Here is an 8,332-nt window from a genome sequence, read left to right as displayed (position 1 = left end):
TGTTTCATTTCCAAAAATGTAGTTAGTGAAATAATGCTTGATTTTTTTCTATTGTGATGTTCACAAAAGCATTTTTAAAATTGTTTGCACTGAGATGAAATTAGCATAACACAAAATTCACAATGTTAACCATTTCAAAGTGTAAAAGTCAGTGGTTTTTAGTATATTCACAGTGTTGTGTAACCATCACCACTATCTCGTTCCAAAACGTTTTCATCATCCAAATAAGAAACAAAGTACTTATTAGCAGTCTCTCTCCATTTCCCCCACCCTCCACCCCCTGCACTGGTCCCTGGCAACCACTAATTTACTTTCTGTCTCTATGGATTTGCCTATTTTGGATATTTCATATAAATGGAATCAGACAATATGTGGCATTTTGTGTCTGGAGTCTTTGACTTAGCAAAATGTTTTCAGGTTCATCCATGTATCATTACTTCATTCCTTTTTATGGCTGAATAATATATTGCATTGATATACTATATTGTTTGTTGATGGACATTTGAGTTGTTTCCATGTTTCATCAATTATGAATAATGCTGCTAGGAACATTCATGTACAAGTTTTTGTGTGCACGTATTTTTTTTCCTCCTGGGTATATATCTAGGAGTGGAGTCACTGGATCACATATTAATTCAATGTTTAACCTTTTAAAGAAATTCCAGACCGTTTTCCAAAGTGGCTTCAGCATTTTATATTCTTACTAGCAATGTATGAGGGTTCTAATTTCTCCACACCCTTGAAAACACTTGTTATTGTCTTATCTTTTTATTATAGTCATCCTAGTGGGGTGATTTGGTGGTGATCGAAATCATGGTGATTTTTATTTGCATTTCCCTAATGATGTTGAGCATCTCCTCATGGCTTATTGGCCATTTGCATATCTTCTTTGGAGAAATGTCTAGCAAATCCTTTGCCCATTTTTTACTTGGGTTGTCTTTTTTAGTATTGAGTTGTAAGATTTGTATATATTTTAGACACAAGTCCCGTATTCAGATATAATGTTTGCAAATTTTTCTCCCATTGTATGGGTTGTCTTTTCACTTTCTTGAGTGTTCTTTGATGCACAAAAGGTTTTAATTTTGATGATGTCCAATTTATTTACTTTTTTTTGTTGCGTCTGTTTTTGGCGGCATGCCTAATCGGGTACTAAACTTGAGGTCACAAAGGTGTACCCCCATGTATCTTAAGAGTTTTATCTCTTACATTTAGGTCTTTGATTCATTTTGTGTTAAATTTTGTGTATGGTGTGAAGTAGGGGTCCAACTTTATTCATTTACATGTGGCTTCCATTTGTCCAAGCACCATTTCTTGAAAAGACTATTTCCCCATTGGATGGTCTTGGCATTCTTCAAAAATCAATGGACCTTAGACGTTATGAGTTTATTTCTGAACTCTCAATTCTATACCATTGATCTATATGTCTATCTTTATGTCAGTACCACACTTTTGATTACTGTAGCATCGTAGTAGGTTTTGACATCAGAAAGTATTTGTCCTCCAACTTTGTTCTTGGTTGTTCAGGGTCCCTTACAATTCCATATGAATTTTAGGATCAGTTTGTCCATTGTTGCAAAAAAAAAAAAAAAAGGCAGTTGGAGTTTTGATAGGGATCACAATAAATATGCACGTAAATTTGGGGAGAATTGCCATATTAACAAAATTGCCTTCCAATCCATGAACACGAGATGTCTTTCCATTTATTTAGGAAAGACATCTTTAGTATCTTTCAGCAATATTTTGTAGTTCTTAGTGTACAAGTCTTGCATATCTTGGTTAAATTTATTTCTAAGTATTTTATTCTTTTTGATGCTGTAAATGGAATTGTTTTCTTGACTTCCATTTTGGATTGTTTTTTGCTAGTGTATAGAAATACAACTAATTTTTGAATATTGATCTTGTATCCTACAATTTTGAGGAACTTGTTTATTAGTTTTAATAGGTATTTTGTGGATTCTTCAGAGTTTTCTATTGATAAGATCATGTCATCTGCAAATAGAGATCATTTTACTTCTTTCTTTCCAATTTGGATGCCTTTATTTCTTTTTTCTTGCCTAATTTCCCTGGCTTTAAAAAGGCTTCACAAATATTAAGAATAAAAAAAGGAAATAACACAAATTCAGGAATTCAGTTTCAGAGCATAGACCTCTGACTCTACCTTTTTACCAGGGCTAGCAGGCCCTGCATCATTTCATATCCTGTCTCAAAACTTACTACAGTGCTATAGTAATAAAAATCAACCTAAAAGAGCTGGTTAAACTTCTTGCCTCAATCCTTCACTTCCTAGCCATATTCTGTAACCACAGAAAATTTGCTGTCATAACTTCCAACACAGAAACTGGTCTTTTAAGCACCGTAATCCCCTTCATTGTCAAGGCTAAAATAAAATAACAACCTTGGTTTCCTCTTTAAAAACACATTCCAGGTGATGGGCGGAACCATGGCAGTGAGTAACCTTAACATTTCTTGTGAAATTCTACCCTCTACATAAAGAAGGCAGCCACCTTCACTTTTTTGACGTTATTTTAACTATATAATAAAGCATTCATATAACAAGAATGCCATGGTATACTACAGAAGGATCATTCCTTCACACTATGATACTAAAGTAAACTCTTTCCCAGCTCTCATGTTATTTTATTTCTTGATGTTTTAATTGAATCGTACTTTCCCTTTACCATCAAAACTTTGCTTCATACAATTTCCCTTCTGAAAGGCTCAACAATAGTAAGATGTGAAGGGAGGATTGGAGTAGGAGAGTGCTAACTGGAAGAGACAGCACACCATCACTGTAAGTAAAAGTGAATATAAATTATAAATCTACTATAGCAGAACAATCCTTACTAAAAATGTGGAGAAATAGACAAAGCTATAAAAAAAATCTTCAGGGAACCCCACAGAGAAAAGTTGTTCAAGTGCACTTGGAGTTTCTTTACTAATACGAAGCATCTTTCATTAATTATCTCATTGGCAACACAAGTTTTGGTAATATATAATACTGATTCATCACAATAATTGTTTTCTGATTATACAATACTGAAATTTTAATCTAAAATTTTCTGTTGTGACTTTAAAGGGTTTGCCCCATTCATAAGCATGATTTTGGCTAGAGAAGGCTTGTCTCAGAATAAAAATTTTTTAGTGGAAATAACTTTTGAAATCATATTGTAATGCGATTGGAAAATATAATTTACTTTATTGCTGTACTTTGAAAAAAGAGAATAATTATACACAATTCTTCAGGGCATATCTACTGCATATAGCAAGTTCTGCCATTAATGTTTTTCCCTAATAATATTTAAAAATTTTCATGTTGAACATTATTAATCATTATAAAAATTGATGTTTAGCTTGGTATGAGCGAAGGGAGACCTAAAGCAAGTGCATGTCAGAGCTGGAGTCTAATCTCATAAACCATAATATAATAGGTATTATTAATGACCTACTAAGATCACATGGATAACTCTTGACAACATCTTTAAAAATCAGGTTTTGAAAATCCTCGAACAGTAATGTTTTGGTTCTAAAAGAATTATTTTTCTTCAAGATACCACTGCAGCAATTTTCAAAAATTAAGAAAAAAACTGTTGGAACAAGTTGGTTAACATACAAGGAATGGAGAAAAAGCCCATCAAATCAGCTGCAGTTTAGAGTCTCCTGTGCTAAAATTAAATCAAGAGAAATCTAAACCATGACAGTAGGTAAGTGATGTGTGAAGGTACTTTTCTAGAATACAGAAAAGGCTTTTTTTTTTTTAATTTTTTGTTTATTGCAGTAACATTGGTTTACAACATTGTAAACATTTAAGGTGTACATCACTACACCTCCACTTCTGCACAGATTACATCTAATGTGATATTTACACAACAGATATGATTGTTTTTTATCTTAAAATACAGATTTAAGACTATTACCTGTCATTAATAATGACTAATTTGCTTCTTATGAATACAATAGTCTTTCAGATTATGTTGACTACATTAAGTAGGAAAATAGTAAGTAGGCAAAAGTCCAATTTTATATGGAGTAGTAATCATTTTCTCTCACATATTATCTCTGTAACTAGAGTTGTTCATTCTGATTTTTTATTACAGATTTTTAAAATCTCTCTTTTTTTGCTTTTTTTTTTGTTTTTCCCGTGAATATTGTCTTTACATTTTTATATCAAATATCACATAATAGCGTAGATCAAAATGGTTTCCCTTTCTTTAAAAAAGTTAAACATTAAATCCAGAAAAAATAAATATTCCTTAAGAACTAAAACTATGATTTAGTATATGTTACTTCACAACATATGCTTTTACTCTCTTAGCAACTGTATTATGCAGTCCAGGCTTGGTGGAATTTACTAAATAATATAAATGAACTCCAATGTTTATAGAAATTGAGTTCCAGATCATATAATCGGGAATGGTGTATATGTGTTTTCTAGAGGAGAGAGAAAGGAGAAATCACAAAGTGAGATTGATGAATTTGAAATATTTTAGTATTAGTGATTTAAAAGGCAATTTTTTTCATATAAATTAGGAATTCTGACCAAGGGTTAAATAACTTCTTCAAATATTTAACACATATATAAACACATATGAAAAGCATATTTACATATAACAATGCTATGAGGCAGATACTATTATTATTCCCATTTTATAGATGAGGAAACTAAAGCACAAAGGCCAATCAGTTTAGCTTAGTTGTGGCAAATCCATGGTTTCCAGGATTTAAACTAGGTTATGCTGTCTCTCAAAGAGGCTTAACCCACAAGCCACTTCTGCTCAATAGGATTTTTTGTTTTGTTTTGTAAAAATAATCTTAGAAATCCAATGAAAAATGGCAAGCCACCCACCATTGTTACAATTTAGATTCTTTAATTCATTTAGTCAATAAATATTTATTGAGTACCTACTATGTGTCAATTAGGTACTGGGGTTACATCTGTAAAGAAAATAGGGATCTTCTTTGCCCTCACAGATCTTATAGTCCAGCAATATATTTTTTAATCACATAAATAATTGTATATTTCCAACTTTTGGTAATGCTATAGAAGAATAGTAGGGTGGCTAAAAAGCAGTATAACAGAGACCTGAGAGAATCTAGGACTTGTGGGTGGTTTGAGGTTAGCAATTTTCTTGTAATGGGGTGTCGAATCCACTCCCCCAGACATATAGGTTGATTGAACTCAGCTGGGAGGTTCTCACTCAAGGTTCCCATGCAGTTATAGGCACGTTATAGCTGGGGCTGAAGCCAACCGAAAGCTCAACTGAGCAGACATTTAAGGTGGCTTCTTCAATCACCTGTCTAGCACTTCAGCTTAGTCAGTTTTCCATATGGCTAGCTTGTTTTTTTTAACAGCATGGGTGGTCTCAGGGTAGTCCAAATTCTTACAATGTGGCTAGTGGCTGGTCTCTGCTAGAATGTGTGTTCCAAGAGACCCAGGCACAAGTTGTAAGGCTTTTAATGACCTAGCCTGGGAAACCACATATTACTTCTGCCACATATTTAGGCAAAAAGAAATTCAAAAGGTCGGCCCAAATTCAAAGGGAGGAAAATAAGACATTAATACAGGGAGGCATCATTCATTGCAGAGCCGTTTTTGGAGATTAGCTACCATAATTCTCCATTTCCTTATTCTCTGTTTCCAGAATTTCTACTACATGGCTGTTGGATCTTCTGAATTGATCCCCTACTTTTAAAAATCTTTTTTCTCCTATTTTGCATCTCTCTCTTTTTCTTCTTTCTGGCATATGTCCTTCTATTTTCATTAATATGTCTATTGAAGTTTATATTTCTTTTTTTATTTTTAATTTCCACAAGCTCTTTCTTGCTCTATGCTTTTCCTTTCTTCATATCATGCCGCTCTTGTTTCTTGATGTAACATTTTCTTTCCTCTGTCCTCTGGTATCAATTTTACAAAAATTTGCTCCTGTTTTTTGTTTTGTCTAAGTTTTCTTCTATTCCCTGGATTGCTATACTTTCTTCAAGGTCCTCCTCTCTCCACCCCACCCCCATTTTGGCTTGTTTTGGTATCTGCCGTTAATATTAGAGTCTTTCCTCAAATGCTTGGTGATTTAAGACATTTAACACTTATATTTAAGAATGAGACATTAAAAACACTGGTTGAGTGGAGCTTGTCAACTAACAGCACCATTTGTAGGAATCTGGCCATTTCTTGCGTAAGATCTACCAATTTCATTCTCTATGAGCATTTTCTCTTCAGCTAGTGAGTTTCTCTAGAGAGGAATCATGCAAATTCCTGTCTGGATGTATAAGCTTGACTACAGATATTCTTAAAACCCAAGAAAAAAGAGGCACTGGAGGTCTCTCTATGAGTCAGGGTTCTCCAGAGAAATAGAACCAATAGAAGATAGATAAATAGACAGATTAGATAGATAGATAGATAGATAGATAGATAGATAGATAGATAGATTTATTATAAGGAATTGACTCACACAATTATTGAAACTGGCAAGTCTAAATCTGTAGTATGGGCTGGCAGGTTCAAGATCTGGGAGAGTCAACATTGCAGTTCCAGTCTGAAGGCCAGCAGCCTGGAGACCCAGGAAAGCCAATGGTGCAGATGAAGGCAGTCAGAAAATTCCTTCTTTTTCAGGGAGGCTGGTCTTTTTGTTCTCTTCAGGCCTTCAGCTGATTGGATTAGCCCCACCCACATTATGGAGGGCAATCTGCTTACTCAAAGTTCATGGGTTTAAATGTTAAACTCATCCAAAAATATCCTCCAAGTTGACACATAAAATTAACCATTACAGTCTCATTGATTAGTATGTACACTTTCAAATAATTCACCATGATGTTTTCGAAAAGCACCTTACCTCTGTCCTTAGTTGTACCTCATATCACTTAGTCCAGAGCCCTTTTTTTCAAAGACTAGTGACTAAACATCTAGCCTATGGCTGCTTTGACCAATAGAATTTGGCAGAGGTGATGCTGTGCCAGTTCTGGGCCTAAACCTTAAAACAGAGTTTCTTAAATTCAACACTATTGACATTTGAGGTTGAATAATTCTTTGCTGTATGAAACTACCCTGTACATTATAGAATGTTTAGTAGCATCCCTGGACTCCGCTAACTAGATGCCAGTTGCACCCTCCTTTCACTTGTGAGAACTAAAAATGTCTTCAGACATAGCCAAATATCTCCTGGGGTAGGGGCAAAATAACCCCCAGTTGAGAACCACTGATTTAAAAGATTAGTGGCTGGGCCGCCCCATGGCTTAGTGGTTGGGTGAGCTCGCTCCGCTACTGGCGGCCCGGGTTCAGATCCCGGTCACACACCGACGCACCACCTCTCCGGCCATGCTGAGGCCGTGTCCCACATACAGCAACTAGAAGGATGTGCAACTATGACATACAACTATCTACTGGGGCTTTGGGGAGGAAAAAGGAGGAAGATTGGCAATAGATGTTAGCTCAGAGCCAGTCTTCCTCAGCAAAAAGAGGAGGATTAGCATGGATGTTAGCTCACGGCTGATCTTCCTCACAAAAAAAAAAAAGATTAGTGGCTTCTGCTTTCTAATTCTTGGAACACTCACTTTTGGAATGTGTGCTCTGGGGAAATCTAGCCTCCATGTGAGAAGTCTGACTGCCCTGAGATAACCATGCTATGAGGAAGCCCGCATATGGAGAGAAATGACCAGCTGACCCTAGCTGTTTTATCCATCTCAGCTGAGGTGCCAGACACATAGATGAAGAAGCAATCTTGCACAGTCAACCAGTAAAGTTTTCAGATGACTCCAGCCCCTGCTGCCATTTGACTATAACCACATGAGGTACTCCAAATGAGAACCACTCAGCTGATCCCTGTAAACTCACAGGCTCTTGAGAGATAATAATAAACTTTTATTCTAAGCCATTAAATTTTGGGATAGTTTGTTACAAAATAATTAGTAAATGGAACATAAATTATCAAAGAAATAATGCAAGAACATTTTTAGGACTAAAGTACTTGAAATTCTGGATTAAAAAGATCTATCAAGTGCCCATCACAATGAATTAAAAAGGAAACATGTCAAGGGACATTATGTGGAAGCTTTAGAACATTATGAACTAAAAGAAAAGCCTAAAAGCATACAATTTTCATTCTCTAGTCCCCTCTCCCTCTCTCCCTTCCTCCCTCTTTCTCTCGGTAGTGTGCCAATGTGTGCATGCATACATGCGCACAAACACACACAGATACTCCCCATATTAATCAGTTCACATACAAAGGAGAAGGAATAAGAATGCCAAAGGACTTCTCAACAACAACACTGGAAATTTGAAGACAATGAATCATGACTTCAAAATTATTACAGTAAGTTACAACCTAGAATTCTATATCTA

This window comes from Diceros bicornis, chromosome X (genome assembly GCF_020826845.1).
Source record: "Diceros bicornis minor isolate mBicDic1 chromosome X, mDicBic1.mat.cur, whole genome shotgun sequence".
NCBI classification, from domain to species: domain Eukaryota; kingdom Metazoa; phylum Chordata; class Mammalia; order Perissodactyla; family Rhinocerotidae; genus Diceros; species Diceros bicornis.
Note: the sequence above shows the minus strand (reverse complement) of the source record.